Source organism: Diceros bicornis, chromosome 5 (genome assembly GCF_020826845.1).
Source record: "Diceros bicornis minor isolate mBicDic1 chromosome 5, mDicBic1.mat.cur, whole genome shotgun sequence".
In the NCBI taxonomy this organism is placed as follows: domain Eukaryota; kingdom Metazoa; phylum Chordata; class Mammalia; order Perissodactyla; family Rhinocerotidae; genus Diceros; species Diceros bicornis.
In genome coordinates, this window is record NC_080744.1 from 42,486,843 (window position 1) to 42,505,244 (window position 18,402).

General features: G+C 45.3%; 1 protein-coding gene across 4 annotated transcripts in view; it reads left to right on the forward strand.

Moving 5' to 3' along the window:
* The first annotated feature begins 2,188 nt into the window (after positions 1–2,188).
* Positions 2,189–18,402, forward strand: part of SQOR (sulfide quinone oxidoreductase) — a 50,143-nt gene continuing 33,929 nt past the window's right edge. Inside the window, exon 1 of one of the 4 annotated variants that reach the window (XM_058541513.1) lies at positions 2,189–2,285. The gene's annotated coding sequence lies outside the window, so the exon portion shown is untranslated. Of the gene's footprint in view, positions 2,286–16,087; positions 16,202–16,587; positions 16,678–18,402 lie in introns of those variants that run through there. The other 3 variants (XM_058541515.1, XM_058541514.1, XM_058541516.1) reach the window with 3 other exon arrangements.

The following is an 18,402-nucleotide window of genomic DNA, read 5'->3' on the forward strand; positions in this document are numbered from 1 at the left end:
TTATTGTCTTTTTGATGATAGCCATTTTAACAGGTCTGAGGTGACATCCCATAGCAGTTTTGATTTGCATTTCCCTGACGGTTAGTGATGTAGAGCATCTTTTCAAGTACTTGTTGGTCATCTGTAGGTCTTCTTTGGAAAATGTCTATTCAGATCTTCTACCCATTTTTGTTTTGTGAGGAAGATTAGCCCTGAGCTAACATCTGTTGCCAATCCTCCTCTTTTTGCTAAGGAAGATTGGCCCTGGGCTAACATCCATGCCCATCTTCCTCTACTTTATATGTGGGACGCCTGCCACAGCATTGCTTGATGAGCAGTGCGTCGGTGTGTGTCCGGGATCGAAACTTCCAATCCCAGGCTGCTGAAGCGGAGCACGCGACCCTAACCACTACACCACTGGGCCAGCCCCTTCTGCCCATTTTTTAATGGGATTGTTTGTTTGCTATTGAGTTGTATGAGTTCTTTATATATTTTGGATATTAACCCCTTATCAGACATATGATTTGCAAATATTTTCTCTTATTTGGTAGGTTGCCTTTTTCATCTTGTCCACAGTTTCCTTTGCTGTGCTTTTAGTTTGACGAAGTCCCACTTGCCTATTTTTGCTTTTGTTGCCTTTGCTTTTGGTGTCAAATCCAAAAAAATCATAGCCAAGACTAGTGTCAAGGAGCTTACCATCTATGTTTTCTTCTAGGTGTTTTATGGTTTCAGGTCTTACATTCAAGGCTTTAATTTATTTTGAGTTAATTTTTGTGTATGGTGTAAGATAGTGGTCCAGTTTCACTCTTTTGTGTGTGGCTGTCCAGTTTTCCCAGCAACACTTATTGAAGAGACTGTCCTTTCCCCGTTTTGTATTCTTGGCTCCTTTATCATAAATTAACTGGCCATGTATGCACAGGTTTATTTCTGGACTCTCTATTCTGTTCCGTCCATCTATGTGTTTGTTTTTATGCCAACGCCATACTGTTTTGATTACTATAGCTTCGTAATATAATTTGAAATCAGGAAGTGTGATGCCTCCAGCTTTGTTCTTTTTTCTTTGGTTATTCAGGGTCTTGTGGTTCCATACAAATTTTAGGATTGTGTATTCCATTTCTGTGAAAAATGTCATTGGAATTTTGATAGGGATTGCATTGAATCTGTAGATTGTTTTGGGATGTATGGACATTTTAACAATATTAATTCTTCCAATCCATGAGCACAAAATATCTTTCCATTTATTTGCATCTTCTTCCTTTTCTTTCATCAGTGTCTTATAGTTTTCAATGTCTTACAGCTTAAAATTGCATGAGACTTTTGGGACACCCTGTATTTATGATAAAAAGGCACTGCTAGATCTGACATGATGGAAAACCACTTGTCTATACTTTGCACCCCCCTAGAAACAGCAGTCAATTGGAAATGTCCGGTCATGAAAGTAGAGCGGATCACGGTGTGGAGGCCAGTGGCTGAAAGCCAGCTGACCTGGGCCTACGCCCTGAGGGAAGAGCACCGCTCCAGCCTTCCCCAAGACAAGTCATTGGGCTTCTCTGAGCCTCTGTCGCCTTATCTGTGAAATGAGCGCGGGCGTAGCTGTCTCGTTGGGCAGTCGTGGGAACCTGGTGAGAAGCACAGGACTCACTGGGGGAACCCAGGCAGACTGCCCAGGCCGCCATCCACAGCCCCGCCTCCACCTTTGTCCCTCCCAGTTACACAATGCTGTTGGCACTGGCAGAGGAGGGGTAAAAGGGGGGGGGGAGAAGGGAGCCGGTGTGGGGGACGGGACCTATTTTTGTGCCATATACCCCTTTGGCAGTTCTGGGAGGACTAAGGACCCTTTCTCAGGACAATGCTTTTAAAGGTATAAAATAAAAGGTGCGGGGTGAGGGTGGGGGTGGGGGTGGGGGGGGTGGGAGGGGCAGAGGAGGAGCAAGGACGGGGCAGGGGTCGTATAGTGACAGGTGGCCTCCGTGCGCTCGGCTGTCGCGCGGGAGGGCGCCGGCCGGCGCTCCAGAGTGAGCTAGGGGTAGGGGCGAGTCTGCCTCGCGCGCGGGCAGCGCCCCGGGCTGGACCCGCGTCCCTGGCTCTGTCCTCTGTGCGCGCTCAAAGCCGGGTGCAGTCTGCCCTTGGCTTCGGTACCCAGGCTGTGGCGCCGGGCGGGGCAGCGGCGGGACATTTCCGGAACTCCCATGGCGGGGAGCCTCGCTCTCCCCGCCCCCAGCCTCCGCCCGGGGGGCCGAGCCCCGGCAGGGAGCGGCAGCTTTTGCTGCGCCAACACTGTGGCCGAAGGCTCCGCTCGCCCCTGGGTAAGAGGCACACGGCGGCCGATCACGGGAGGGGGACCGGGCGGGGACAGAGGTCACCCCTGAGGCTGACTGTTGGCCCAACTCTGCTCCCGAAGCTGGGACTCCGCGGACCGGTGCCGCGCGTTCCAGCCCGCTTCACGCTTTCTTTCCCCATCGCCCGAACCCCGCAACTCGCGCTGTCCTGGTCTGGAGACTCTTGCTTTCTTCCTGGAGTGTCGGGCCTCGGGGGCGCGGAGAGGCGGACCTGCGAGGGGCGGTTAAAACCCGAAGTATCCGTGGTCTTGGTGTGTGGGTTTCTTGGTGTCTTTCACTTGTTGAATGTGTCACTCAGTACTGTCTCTGGGCGCAAGTCGGTGCTCAGCCTCGGGGGTCAGAGGTTGACGTCAGCCCATCTGCCCGCAGTGGGGACGCATTAATCCACCGACACCGCGCGGGGACAGAGGGGCGCTCACGGAGTCGGCTGCGGCTGGAGCCAGCGGAGGAGAGCATTTAGGGCCCGTGCTGAACGGGAATTGGTGGAAAGGGGAGAAGGGGTCCTCTGGTGGAGAAGGGGCTCCTTTCCTTTCCTCCCCTTCTCTATCTTTTAGTTATAACAACCCCAGCCTAGCTTCTTGCTCAAAGACACAGTGAGCAGAGCCTCTGGTTTTGCCTGGGCTGCCCATTGCTGCAAGGTAGGGGTCTGACCCATTTTTGTGCCATATGCCCCTTTGGCAGTTCTGGGAGGGCTAAGGACCCCCTCTCAGAACAATGCTTTTAAAGGTATAAAATAAAAGGCAGGGCATTATAAAGGAAACTATTTCCAAAACACTTGTCAAAATATTAGAAGAATTTATGATGTAGTAACACATTTGCCTTTTTAAAAAAAACTAATGCGTTAATAGCAGTGGATCTAATAGCTACCATTATTTTGAAGTAGTAATGAGCATAAACAATATTTCAAAATATAGACAATACCTGTAATATAAGAAAATATCTGTGATTTCAATCGGTGACAAAGTCATAGGCACTGCTGTGGTTTCTACACATATAATGGAAGAAAATGTTCAATTTCAGTTAGAGATCAGTGAAAATAAAGATGTAAATTTTTTTTTTCCATTCAAGTTCATGAGCCCCAGGTTAAGATCCCTCCTGACAGTGGAAAGTCACTGCCCAGGAGGTCAGGTGACACGGCTTCTGGTCTTGACACTTCTGTTGACTAGCAACGTGACCTTGACTTTTGAACTTCTTTGCGCCTTAGCTTCTTCCTTGCACGGTGGAGATAACCGTGCCTTCCCATGAGTTTAAGGGGCCCAGTACCGCACCTGGCATAATCCCTCACTGGACTGCAAGATTATGGCCATCACCAGTGTATCCCCAATCCTGGAACATGGAATGTACTCAGTAAATATTTATTGAATGAAGCAGTGGATTGGGGAGGGTTGCTTGTGACTGCGTCCAGAAAAACAAAATTCATCAAGGAGACAGCTGGTGGTTTGAGAAATGACTCTATTTAAAATTTGGGCTTCTTTTTTTTACTGACTGAACAAATATATAAAGACATCTGGAGCTGGGGTGCTTGAAATGTCAGTGAGGGCACATGGGTCTGTGTGTGTGCGTCTGTGTGTGGGGGTGTGTGGGGCTGGTGTTCGCCTAGAGAAAATGGAATCGAGTGTGGATAGGAAACCAGGATTCCTTTGCAGAACAGTGTCTCCTCCATCTTGCCTGTCTAGGCTTGTTAATCTGATGTGTTGTAGCACAGGAAATGTCTTAGAGGGAAGGAAGACAGACCATAATGAAGCAATTCTGGGCAGAGATCCTCTTTTCTCTTTTCTTTTCACTTTTCCCTGCCCCACCACCCACTACATAACTTCTCTGACCCTGAAGATTTGGTAAATAGGAGCGGTGGGGGTAAGTTGCTAGAAGCTGCCCAGACTAGGCCTGAAGCCAAGTTGCTTCTTAATTCCCAGCCTTAAAAGTCTATGTAATCCAACAGAAATGAATAGTAATAGGAAGAAGAAAAGTAGGTCCAGCCAGCCATCCTTCTGATTTACTTTGTGAAAGTGCTAAACTAGGGTGGGAAGATGGGGAGAGAACTTTGTAAAGAACAGGAAATTTAGAACATATTGGGAAGGGCAAATACTGGTGTTATAGACTGAATTGCATCCCCTCAAAATTCATATCTTGAAGCCGGAACCCCCAGTACCTTAGAATGTCACTGTATGTTTTTGGAGGTAGCGCCTTTAAAAAGGTAATTAGGTTAAATGAGATCATAAGGGTGGGGCCCTAAGCCAGTATGACTGGTATCCTTTTTTTTTTTTTTTTAAATTGCCTTTTTTATTTTTATTTATTTATTTTTTTGTGAGGAAGACCAGCTCGGAGCTAACATCTGCCCATCCTCCTCTTTTTGCTGAGGAAGACTGGCCCTGGGCTAACATCCATGCCCATCTTCCTCCACTTTATGTGGGACGCCGCCACAGCATGGCCTGACAAATGGTGCGTCAGTGTGCATCCGGGATCTGAACCAGCGTACCCCGGGCCGCCACAGAGGAGCGCGCACACTTAACTGCTTGCGCCACTGGGCCGGCCCCTGACTGGTATCCTTATATGTAGAGGAAGAGACGCCAGGGGCATGTGTGCACAGAGGGACAACCATATGAGGAAGCAACAAGAAGGTGGCTATCTGTGAGCCAAGGAGAGAGGCTGCAGGAGAAACCAAACCTGCCAGCATCTTGTTCTTGGACTTCCAGCCTCCAGAACTGTGAGATGTAAATTTCTGTTGTTTGAGCCACTCAGTCTGAGGTATTTTGTTATGGCAGCCTGAGCAGACTAACATACAGGCTGCGGAATTTAATTTTATTTATTTATTTATTTTCCTCCAAAGCCCCAGTGGATAGTTGCATGTCATAGCTGCACATCCTTCTAGTTGCTGTATGTGGGACGCGGCCTCAGCATGGCTGGACAAGTGGCGTATCAGTGCGTGCCCAGGATCCGAACCCTGGGCTGCCAGCAGTGGAGCGCGCGCACTTAACCGCTAAGCCACGGGGCCGGCCCTGGGGAATTTAAAATTGAGTGTTAGCTCTCCATTCTCTCTCTGCTTCTGCCCCACTGACCTTTCAGGCTGTGTGTTCCAGATGATGATGCTAAAAGATGGAGGAGGAAGGCCCAACCCAAATAAGTTTTCTTGTGCCAAGCCACTGATATTTCTGGTTCAATTTTTGCTGTAGGATGGCCTAACACTAATCAGGCAGACTAATTCAACCTGCCTCTTGCAAACAAAAGCTAAGCATCTGACCCTTTGGTTCTGTAGTTCCATGGGATCAATCCTTGAGGCAATGGATGCCTCATGTCTGGATGCATGAATGGGGCTGGCTCACAGGGTAACTGGGAATATGGAGGTGAAAAGAGTTTGTTAATACATCAAAATATTATATTTATGCAATTAGATAGATCTTGGACTTCCAACCTCCAGAACTGTGAGAAAATAAATTTCTGTTTAAGCCACACTGTCTGTGGTATTTTGTTATGGCAGCTCTAGCAAATTAATACAGCCGGGCACCCTCTATTCTAAGTCCAGATCCTGACATATCCATTACTTGCTCTTAGGACCCCTCTCCCCACCTACCCAGGAGAATTTCTTACTCTCTTTCTACAGACACTCTGTATGGTCCCACGGATCCTGAAGGCCTTATTCACCTTCATGATTCTGACTATTAGGAAAAGCAGAACTTGATGTCTTCAGCAAGTGACCAGTCCTTGTTAATGACTGGGCCATGTTGTGCCTTGTACACAGTAGGTGCTTTATAAATGCACAGTGGGTGATGGGGTGATGGTGTTGATGATCATCTTTTAGTACCATGGGGCGACTTCCTTCTAATCATAGTGAATTTGCAAGTTTTGGCGGTAGCCCAGGCGTCAGGGAGCTTTCATTCTGTCTGGCTGGGAACTAGCACCTCCAGCCCTATCTACAGTAATGGAGAGGGAATATCTGTGTCTTTATCCTGGAACCAATCCTGACTTCTGGAATGGGGGCCTCAATAGTGGGTGATTTCATTCCATGATACTTTTATTGGCAATTTGCTCTGAGGCAGACCATGATATCGCCACAGGAAAATGATATATTTTAACAACGACCTCATTTATAGTGTAGATTGTGGGAGTATCTCAAGAAAGTGCTGGCTCTAGTAAATGTGGTTTTGTGTTTCTGTGAGCACGTGAATGGTGCTTGAGATGGGGAGGGGCCATTCCATTTTCTTCTGGGTTTGCATGACAATCATGAGCCTTTCAAGGTCTAGGTGATCAAATCTAAGCTTGTTTTGAGTCATAGAGTAGGAGGGGCCTTTAAAGTCAATTTATTTTATACTCAAGGAAATGGGCTCAAGGTGGCTAAGTGACTTGCCCGTGGCTCCACAACCTCTGTGTCCTCGCTTATAAAATGGAGATAATAATACCCACCTCTCAGGTTGTGAGAAATTATGTAAAGTGCATAGCACGATGCCTGGCACATAGCAAGCCTTCAACGATTTTTTTCCTAATGCTTTTATTATGCCTGAGATAGTGCCCCATCCCACAGCAGCTGCCCAATGAATCATGGTTGATAATGGTCCAGGTGTGGGACTTGGGGGAAGAAAAAGGGAGATTTGGTTTCCATTCTGACTATGTTCCAGGCCTGGTTATAAACCCTTGTCAGTCTTTTCTGCAATAATTTATAGCTCTGATCCATCTAAGGCATTAGCAGAATAAGTATTCTCATTTGAGTACCTGCTTATGAACCTTCATTTCCCTTTTCCCCTCATTAGAGGATCACAGAGTTTTAGAAAAGGAAGAGACCTTTGAAGCCACACAGGCCAATCATTTATTTCATTGATGAAGAAAGCATGACCCAGAATGGTTAAGGACCTGGCACAGCCTGGAATATGGACCTGGGTCTCCTGATTCCTGACACGCCCTCAGACAAGGATTCGCTAGGCTGGGGAACTGTGTCATTTGGTTAGACATAGGAAAGACATGAGCTTAGGGAACCTGGCACACCTATTAGCTAGCCTACCCCTCATTCCATCTGAACCATTAGAGGATTGAGTTTGGCGTCTCTTCAATCATGTTCAAATAACAGATGTATAACTTGTAATTAGAGAGTCTTTTCTCATTATAAGACCTCACACTCTGGATTCCAGGCAACAGTATGTCTGACTAATTGGCCAGTCCTATTTATAATGAAACTCTACCCTTCAGAGTCTTCTGTATGTGAAACTGAGGCTTATGAGTAATTTTATTATGATCATTTAACAGATTCAGGAGGCTGAGGCATAAACTGATCACTGCTATGTGACTGGGAGCAGATTAATTCCACGTCAGGCCTCCCTCTCCAGTGTGTCGCGTTCTGCCATCTGGGGATGGGCACACACAAGCAGATACAGATGTTGAAAGGAAACCGTCAGTTGACTTGACTGGATGCCAACTGTGAACGACGGAGTTGAAGGGGAACCAAATTATGATTATCTATACACTAGAACGTGAGTGGTCAGGCTCCCACTGGCTAAAGGAAGCAGAAAAACAAAGCATTTCCCCCTGTGTAATTCAATCAAAACCTTTGACTTTCAGTTGAAATAATCCAATTGACTGACTTATTTTTTTCCTTTTCTGGAGCCAGAATGCAAGAGTTTTCCTTCTGTAAATATAATTTTTGTTTTCTGCTTAGCAAACATATGGCTTGGTAAAATTGTCAGTCCCTCCCCATTATAATGCTTTCTGATTGTAAAATGGGTGTAGGCTAGGGAAACTTGTAGGAAATTTCTCAGCAGCAAAGGAAGCCACTGTTTTATTGCCAAGTCTTGATTAGTAACTCTTAGTCAGTAACTCTTTAAAGAAAATTCCTGCAGTTTTCCTCTAAAGGGTTAGGGAACTAAAGAACCCCAGTGTGGCTCTAGACCCTGAATCATCAGGGAGCTTTGTACGCTTGTTCTGTTTCCCAGATGGTTTGCTCCTGGTCCACTACCAGAGAACTTGCTTGCCAGCTTAACATTTAAACAAACATTTGGCCTTGTTACAGCTCTGGAGATAGAGTTCCAACATGGCCCAGCAGGTCTAAATGAAGATTGCTCAATTTTCTTTATTTGTTAACAATATAGTAATTCAGTTCCTGAACACACAGGCAATGATAGCATTGCCGTTACTCAAGAGTAGGTGTGCCAAGAGGAAGGGCGCAGCCTGTGTAATCCCTCCGCAGGACACCACCCATTCAGTTTTCAAGGGGGTGGTTTCCTTCTCTCTCACATGCTTTGAACCTTTATTGTACTTCGAGTAATACGATACTGCTACTTACAGTATCTTTACATATCCTTTATATATCCAAAGAACAAGGTCATAGTACACATTCTTCCTTCTTTATCCCCTATAGCTAATTTGTCACAAAAATTACTTCCCCAAGTGTTTCGTATTTATGTCTTCATCTGTGTTCTCATTGTCCATTCCAAGCCCTCACTGGTACCTGAATTTCTGAAACAGCCACTTAAGGGATCTTCATATTCCTGGTCTTTCTTGTTACAATAGGCAGACTCTTCTTACCGCAGGCTCTACAGGGCCTTGCACAATGCCTGGCACATAGCAAACTCTCAAAAATGCTGAATTCAATGGAATTGCTCTAGTTCATCCTCTCAGCTTCCCCCAGGGGGTCTTCTAAGACATGAGTTTCATTAAGAACTTCCAAGGACTCTCACTGCCATTAGCAGGGACCAGGAGCTCAAATGCACGCCAGGGCTGAGCAGGTGACATAAATGAGTAACAGAGGCTGAGTGGGGCTGGGGTGACCTGGAGCCTCATGCAGGGAGGGTCTAGATGGGCAGTGACTACTCAGCTCCAACCAAGTGTTGACATGTGAGAATGTGGGCTCAGTGTTGTCAGAGAGGCCAGAATCTGGAATTTTTTTGGTGAAATATCCAAAAGTTTTAATGTTGGCACTAATTCAAAATTTAAGAAAACATTGCGTGCCCAACAAAACACAGCTCTGGTCTGCATTTGGCCTGCAGGTTGCTGCTTTGAGACCCTTAGATGGAATTACAATTGTCTAGGATTAAACTCCCAAACCCAAACTTCACTTTCATGTGCCTATCCAATCTTATTTCTCCCTCTTCCCAGTGGACATCGGCCCTAGGCTGCCTTCCTCCTTGTCCACAGTTATGGCTAAACTCATTCTAGGTGATTCTACTTCCCAAACCTTAAAGCTAACTGTCCTAAACTAGCCCTTGCCTTGACTGCCCTGTTTCGGCCCACGTAATTCCTCTCTCTTCAGCTGCCTGGATGTCAGCTTTGACATTTTTTTCTCCCAGGATCCCTTCCTACCTCTCATACAATTGTTCTCTTCCCCTTACCAATATCTTATCTGAGTCTTTGTCTGTTTAGTGCTAGCACTTAATCAGACCGTTATCACTCACACCTAGACTACTCCTAACTAAATTTCAGAACTGGTTTTATCTCCTCCAATTTAATTTGCTCCCTGACACTAGATTCATTTTCTCAAAGCTGCCCCCTCTGTTCTATCACCTCTCAAAACTTTGATTTTCGATGTAAAACCTCAATGTCCTAGCATGGCCCTTTATAATCCAGCTCTGATATTTCTTTCTTGTCTACTCCTCTCAACATCAGTCAAATCTAGTTGGCCTTCTATTGCCCAGACACACACTGGGCCTTCCCACCTTATCAATCAGGGTCTCTGGAAACAGTTGGCATGCTCAACAGTGTTATTAAGAAGGGTTTAATGAAATAACTGTTTACAAAGGTGTGGGCAGGGCTAAGAGGAAGCAATAAGAGTGGTGAAGCAATTGTATTGATTTGGGGTCTGAAGAAGCAGGTTGAGGGAGTGATTACTAGAACCTTGAGAAAGAGCTGTAGTTGAGGGCCACCCCACAGGAGCCAAGGCCCTTGGCTGAAGAATATAGCCGTTGCTGAGCTGAGGCATCCTCTAGTCTACTGGTGCCTCCCATTGGCTGAACCCAACTGGCAGCCAGAGTACAAGGAGGCCAGTTGATCCCCACCTTACAGTTCAGTTCTCAGGGCTCAAAGCAGGGCAGAGAAGGCTGGAGAGAGATCTGGAGGGCAGTCACCATCTCTCTGATTCATTTACTGATGCTATTCCTTCCTCTGGGTGTACCTTCCCATGGCATTTCCACTTGTCAAAATGCTGCCAGTCTTTTCCCACCTCCTCAGATCCTATCTGTTTCACCAAGCTTACATTGATTATTCCTTCTCTTGCACTTTGCTTCTGCTAGTTAAATCTAAGAGCTGGATTATAAACCCAGATTTTTGCAAGCCAATGCCAACTTTCATTCCACTAATCCAGAGATGGTGTAGGTGTTGGAAAATAAAGGTACTTCATTTTTAGGCAACTGTCCCTAAGGAGGTGGCCAGAGAGACCAGTGCTCACTCTTGGTAGACTGCAGAGATTTTCTGCCAACTGCCACCAACTGTCTGGACCACCCTAGAGGATGACAAGAAGGGCCCAGATACTCTGCAAGTGTCAGTGGGGATAGACGGGACCAGAGTCTGAAACCAGAATCAACCTGGGCTGGACTTTGGGCTGTGGATAAGATGAGGAAACAAGAAGGGCATTTCAGGAGGGTGTAATGGAGGTGACGAGCGACTAACACGTGCTGCATTCCACTAGAATGTAAGCTCTGTCCACACAAGGACCTGATGTGATGCGGTCACTGTTTTTTCCCAGCACCTAGCACAGTGCCTGGCACAGTGGAGGATCTCAGTAATTGTCTTAGTCCGTTCAGGCTGCTATAACAAAATGCCACAGACTGGGTAGCTTATAAACAACGGAAGTTTATTTCTCACAGTTCTGGAGGCTGGAAGTCCAAGATCAAGGCACTAGCATGGTCGGTGAGGGCCTTCTTCCCAGCTCATAGCTGATGCCTTTTCCCTGTGTCCTCACATAGTAGAAGGGGCTCGGTATCTCTCTGGGGTCTCTTTTATAAGAGCACTAATCCCATTCATGACGGCTCCACCCTCATGACCTAATCATTCCCAAAGGCCCCACTTACTGATACCATCGCCTCTCGGCGTTAGGGTTTCAGCATATGAATTTTGGGGGGACACAAACATTCAGACCATAGAATGAATTAACAGATGGTTGGATTTATTTAATACCTTTACATGTCAGATGTGTACACAATGAATGAAGGTGGAACTTGATTCACTCAAAAAAACTGTATTGAGTTTGGAAGAAAACAAAGCACTGGTATGCATCCCTACTCAAGCTAGAAAGAGAAAGATGTCACACATCTAACTACTCTTAACATTCCAATATTTAAGTTAGACCTTCTAACATTAAAAAATCTTTCCCCTAAAATTTGGCTCACCTTATTCTTGGCCTACATTTTCAGTAGCTGGCAAGCTCTGCTATTCTTCTCTTAGTACCTAAAGCTAATGGACTAGGAATGGGACCAGGACTGGGGTGGGGAAATTTCTGTTTATCAGCACCGTCCTTGTATGTAGTAGATACTCAATGAATACTTGTGGAAACATTCTTAGATACAGCAGAATTGTGGCCTGCAGATTTCATGGAACTCTATTTATATCCTGTAAAAAACTCATTCCTTAAACACCTTTCTGAGCACTTCTGGCTAATGACACTTCCCTTTTATCAAGGTTAAATGGGTAACAGAGATGTGAGAACTTTCTCCGGTGGAGAAGATAGCTTAAGTTTGAATACAGCAGCTGATAGAGAGTGACAAAGGAAGAGAAGGCCTGGTGCTGTATTCTGCGAGTCATTACTGCATTAAAAACTCGTACAGTAGCTGTGTTATTTAGTTGCAAAAATTTGGCCTACTCACCCACATAATTATAACATTCATCAGTAATATGTAATTAAATTGCTTTTTAAATGCCACCTGACAGTTCGGTGGATATGTAAGGAGAAGGAGCAGAGCCAAAATTTGTTAACATGTAAAATCTTCCATTTGACTGAACAGTCGGTGAATGTATTTTAATGGAAGTGTATTAAAATGTACCTGGGATTTGTTTTGATTAGGGATGGTGAGGCCAGCACATCAGGAGATGCCTGCCATGAAGCAAGAAGTTTTTACTCCCAATTACTCAGGAACAGGAGGCCTGGGACACCACGTAGGGCCACATGGGGAAGCACCCAAGGTTGGTCAGGAGGCAGAATAATTAAGGGGAAAGCATGGGCAAAACCTATATTGTGTTTTTTGTGAGGCTGGGAGAACAGGCTGACCAGGTTTGGGATTGGCTGATTTGAATAATTTTAGTGGGCTCTGTGGTGTAGGGGCTGCCCTAGTTGGCTGATGTCTGACTCCAGGATGATCAGGGCAGAGAAATATTGCCTTCTGGAGTGTAAAAGCCAGGTGGAGGAGGTGGTTCAAGTATGGACTCTGGGTTGGTTGGTTTGCTCTTCAATGGTATGGTCCCAGACAGGTTGTTCACTACGTTTAGGAGTTAGCTAGCCCTGGGACAGTTCATCTCTTTGGGATTAACAAAGCCCCCAAATGTCAAACAATCATAAAATCAGAAAATTAAAAGCATGTTTGGTACAGTAGGACTCAAAATATCTCCAGGAAGGTTCCATGAAGTATCTAATCCAGTGCCATTGATAAGTGCCACGAATATGGCTGCATCCTTTACTTGCATGAACTTCAGATTAAGAAGAGATCGTGTTGGGAACCATAGCACTTATGGGGCTATGTTTGGCATTTTCTTGGCACCCAAAGTGGTACTGGGTGCCAAGCAACAATTAATTACTTGTTAACAATTAACAAGTAGTCCAGCCACAGTAACAATTTCCTTCTTGAGATTTTTTCCCAGATTTGGACCTGCCCTTTTTATAGTTGAAGTCAGAGGGTGTGATGGTTAATTTTATGTGTCCGCTTGACTGGGCCATGCACAAGGTGCCCAGACATTTGGTCAAACATTCTTCTGGGTGTGTCTATGAGGGTGTTTCTGGAGGAATTGGCAAAGCAGATTGCCCTGCCCGATGTGGGAGGCCTCATCCAGTCAGTTGAGGGGCTGAAGAGAACGAAAAGGCTGACCCTCCCACCAATAAGAGAGAATCCTTCCTGCCTGACCACCTTGAGCTGGGACATTGGTTTTCTCCTGCCCTCATACTCGAACTGAAACCTCAGCTCTTCCTGGGTCTTGAGCCTGCTCACCTTTGATGGAAACTATACCACTGGCTCTCCTGGGTCTCCAGCTTGCCGACTGCCTGCAGGTCTCAGTCAGCCTCCATAACTGTGTGAAGCAATTCCCAGGAGCGTCCTCCCTGTGACAGGGAAAGTGATAATGTTTGCTTTGGTTCCCTCTCTCGCTCTTTTCCATCTCCTCCAGTCGAATCCTGGTTTTGTCCTTTATTGGAGGTGTGGCCTTGAGGGTGCAACCAGTCTCCTGCAGCCTCGCTTTTTTCAGTGGTAAAATGGAGATGATAAGTCTGCTTCAAGCGTCTGGCATGGGGCCTGGCACAGAGGAGTCTGGTGTGGGGCAGTGATGAGCCAGTTTTACGATAGGGATCAGGATCTAGCTTCAGATTGTCCAAAGTAGCTGTGTTGTGTTGGGAAGGGGTGGGAGGGAGATTGGCAAAGCTCAGGACTGGTAGGAGGAGGGACCGGCTAGGTCAGCGAGTCCCAGAGGGGTGGGCGGGCAGAGTGCCCTAGAGGAGTGCTGCAGGCTCTAGTGGGGGATTTACCCAGAAGCAAGTGAAGTTAAGCTTCAGGGCCTTTCTTGCACAGGCCCCTGTGGGTGCAGGGATTCCAGGAGGGGAGGGGTAGCCAGGTTGTTACCAGGAAGCATTTCTATGCTTGTGTTTCTGATAAACTGCCTAAAGGAGACCTCCGAAGGAAGAGTCCTGAATCACCAAGGATCCAGACATTTATTGTTATCTATTTTCTCACTGAAAATTGATATTAACTATTGTATCTAATTTTGTATTTGTAATATCGGGTCCCCAAACTGTATAGGCTTCAATGCTAGTAAAATCTGGATCTGTTCCTGCCTGGAAGCCTGCTCCTCTGGGAGATGGCATGTGGGGCCACTTGGGGTTGCAGGACTCTTCTGCCCTGCCCAGACTAGCAAAGAGGCTGTCCGGAGATCTGGAGCTGGGAGAAGGTCCAGACCAGAATATTTTTTCCTCCTTGAATTGCTGCTCCAAAGAACATTCAGACAAAGTTGCTGTTCACAGAAAGGACTCATTGTAGCTCCTGCCCTGCTGCTGACTTGTTGTGTGACCTCTGGAAGATCACCTTGCCTCTCTGAGCCTCAGTCTCCCCATTCGTAAAGTGGTATCAATACCTCCAGTGTGGGCTCAGCTGTGGGCCCTGGGAATTGTAAAGCTCTATGCTCAGAGGAGGGAAGTATGATTGTAATTGTCTTGCTATTACTTGTATTTCTATTATCTTGCTATTACTTGAAATATGCTGAGACCTTAACATTTCAGTGACTAAAGAACAAAGCCAATGCCCACTCTGACACACTGGTTTTTGATTTTTGATTTTTACTATTTCATTCGTTCATTTTAACTTGTTATTGTGGAAACTTGTCAGTATATACAAAAATACAGTACTGCAAGGAATGCCCTTACATATCCATAAGTTGGCTTCAAATTATTATCAACTCAGGGGCCAGCCCCGTGGTGTAGCCGTTAAGTTTCTGTGTTCTGCTTCTGCAGCCTGGGGTTCGCCGGTTCAGATCCTGGGCGTGGACCTACTCACCGCTCATCAAGCCATGCTGAGGCAGCGTCCCATATAGAAGAGCTACAACTCTACAACTATGATACGCAACTATGTACTGGGGCTTTGGGGAGAGGAAGATTGGCAACAGATGGTAGTGCAGGGCCAATTTTCCTCAAAAAAACGAAAACAAACAAACAAAAAATTATTATCACCTCATAGCCAACCTTGTGTCATCTACACTCCCACCTACTGCACTTCCTGTAAGATTTTCAAGCAAATTCCAATCATTTCAACTGTAAGAATCCCAGTATGTATTTCTAAAAGATAAGGGCTCTTAGAAAATTATATCAATACTATTATTTTACCTTGTCCCTCCCTCATAAAACTTAAAATTTTTTCTTTCAATTAGCTTAGTAAACTAAAATTTAATATATTCTCTCCCACCCCACTCCATGGGGCATAAACTACTTTAAATTTGAATGTAAATAAAATTCAGCTGGTAGGCATTTTCCCTGAATTATCTCTTAGATCTAATGCTGTGAGAACTCAATTGAGGAGTCAGTTTGAATTAAACTCTGCTGCTTAAATTAGTGATGTGATCTTTTTTTTTTTTATAATTTTATTTATTTTTTTCCCCAAAGCCCCAGTAGATAGTTGTACATCACAGCTGCACATACTTCTAGTTGCTGTATGTGGGACGCGGCCTCAGCATGGCCAGAGAAGCGGTGCGTCAGCGCGCGCCCAGGATCCGAACCCGGGCCGCCAGCAGCGGAGCGCATGCACTTAACCGCTAAGCCACGGGGCCGGCCCTAGTGATGTGATCTTAGGCAAGTTCTCGAACCTTACACTAAACCTCAATTTTCTCATCTGTAAAGTGGAGATACTAACACCCCCTTTACAAAGTTGTTCTAAGGAGTCTCTGAGACAGCATAAGTGAAGAACAACTAGTAACACTCAGTAAATGTTAGCTATTATTATTATGACAGTTTCTCCCTACTTTTTCCTATCAAATTCTGTCTTCTGGTAATTTGGTTGAGAGCTGTAACTGATGATAGCCTTAGAGTTGATTTAATTAAACATGCCTAGAAAGAGGAGGAGCTAGGGGAGGAGCCTTCCAGGAGTCCCACTACCTGGGCACTAGCTGTGCTGTGTAGGTGAGGCTCACTTGTGTTTCCAAGACTGGAGCCCACAGGGATCCAGACCATCGGGACAGAACAGCTCCGAGTAAGCTTGGCGCAGGGAAGCCGGAGGCCGAGATGTCAGGTGGGAGGAACGGAGTGGGTGGTGAGAGCTGGTGGCCGTTCGTTGTCTGTCTTTCTCTTTGATTTTGGGAGTGTTTTACGAAGGTAATATGTTAAAACTTGGCTTTGTGGTTATTGAAACCGAAAGCAAAGAGGGCCCTGCCTGGTGTAAGCTTAAGATAAAACAACTGTGAAGCACACCAAGACCCACTGTTTCTTCAAGAGCAAAAATAACTGAGAGGTTGACTATGGGTCTTGTTGGCCTGATGGATCTTTCATTAAGAATGCTCTGAATAATCCTTGCTTAGAGGCCAGCTCTATTTGAACTCTGCCAGGTGTCCTAGCTGACACCCAGTGAGTGGCATGTCACATGGCCTAAGATTAGGGAGCTTTTGACACAGGAGATCAGCACAGCTTGTCCAGGAAGAGCCTGCTGTAGGAAGGTGTGGGCTCCCAAAGACTTGTCTGGACCAGGGCCTGGAGCCAGCAGCCAGTGATGTGAGTAGGAGATGCCCAGGAGGCTGTCTTGTCTTTCAGTCAGCGTGGATTTTACTTCTCCAGTTAGACTACAGATAGAGCAAAGCATTTATTTTGATCCTTTGAAGGAGGCACTCAATTGATTTAGGATTAATTGAGGACTTTTTATCTAACTTCAGAGCATGGCATTATTTAATTATAAAATGTATTGCATGCGCCACTTGTTAAATGAAAGTTAAATTTGCCTCATTTATTGATTTTTAAAAGTATGTGTGTTGCACCTTGTAAGAATGAAGAGATAAAGTGGCTGCCTTCTTCTGTATTATTGGTAGTTAATTCTTATTTCTTGACCTATTGAGTACGTACGTTGCAGGCTACCTTCTAGGGAAACTATGAAGTCGTATTAGATTTATGCTCCTTAGTTATTTTGTTGATTTTGTGTTCTTTTCTGCTGACTGCAGGGTCAAGTTTGGCCATTGTTTTCTTTTTTTTTTTTTTGCCTTGTGGTTAAGATTGTGTGACTGTTACTTCCTTCAATTTGTCTGTTTTTTTGGTTGTTGCTATAGACTTGGTTTAGGTCAATGTCAGAAATTCTGATTGGTTCCTGAGTGATGTTTTCTGACGCCACTTCAACACCAAATGTATGATTTTTCCAACACCAACCAGTTCTCTGACACCAACTGGATGTCCAATAATTCAATTTAATTCTGATATTAACCCCAAGAGTTAACTCAGATCCCACAGATTAGAGCTCAGTCCCACAAGACTGCCCCCACTTCAGATGTTAGCTGCAAATGGGGTCCCAGGTGACCCACATTTCTGTCTGGGTGACTGCAAGTTTGAGGGTTCCTAGGATCCTCCCTCGGGTTTGATAGTTTGCTAGAATGACTCAACTCAGGAAAACACTTTACTTAGGTTTACCACTTTGTTATAAAGGATGCAACTCAGGAACTGCCAAACAGAAGAGACGTATAGGGCAGTGTATGAGGGGTGGGGTAGCACAGAGCTTTCATGCCCTCGCTGGGTGTGGGGTCCCACCCCCTCCGCACTTCAACCTGTTCACCAACCCGGAAGCTCTCAGAATCTTGTTTTTATAGAATTCAATCTCCAGTGAGGCTGAAAGTTCCAACCCTCTAAATCACATGTTGGTCTTCCTGGTGGCCAGTCTCCATCCTGAAGCTATCTAGAGGTCCTACTCTGAGTCACCTCATCAACATAAACTCAAGTATTGTTGAAAGGGGCTCAAAATTATTGTATGTTATTGAATAACATATAACTCCTATCATTTAGGAAATTCCAAGGGTTTTAGGAGCTTTGTGCCAGGACCAGGGGACAAAGACCAAATATAATATACATATATTTTATTGTACCACAGTTCCAAAGTGGGATATTAAAAAATTATGATTATGCATTATTGCCCTGGGTTGTTTCTACAAACAGCATTAGATTATGGTTCCGTTTTTTTCTGATCTGGAAGTTTAGGTGATGTTACATTTTTAGAATGAGAGTGTTATTGAGATTTTCAGGTGTTTTGAAACTTAGAAGAAACGTTCCAACACATTCCTATGTGTTTTTGAAATTGTTTGCTGTCAAGTTTCGCTTATAAACTACAAGGCCAGGACATTCTGCTTGATGACTGTTATTAATGAATTGGATGAAACTGGTTCAGAGGACTTTGTGTTTATAAAGACTGAATCCAGAAATAGGCCTGAAGCAAACAGAACTAACATTCTTGGCTGAATGAGG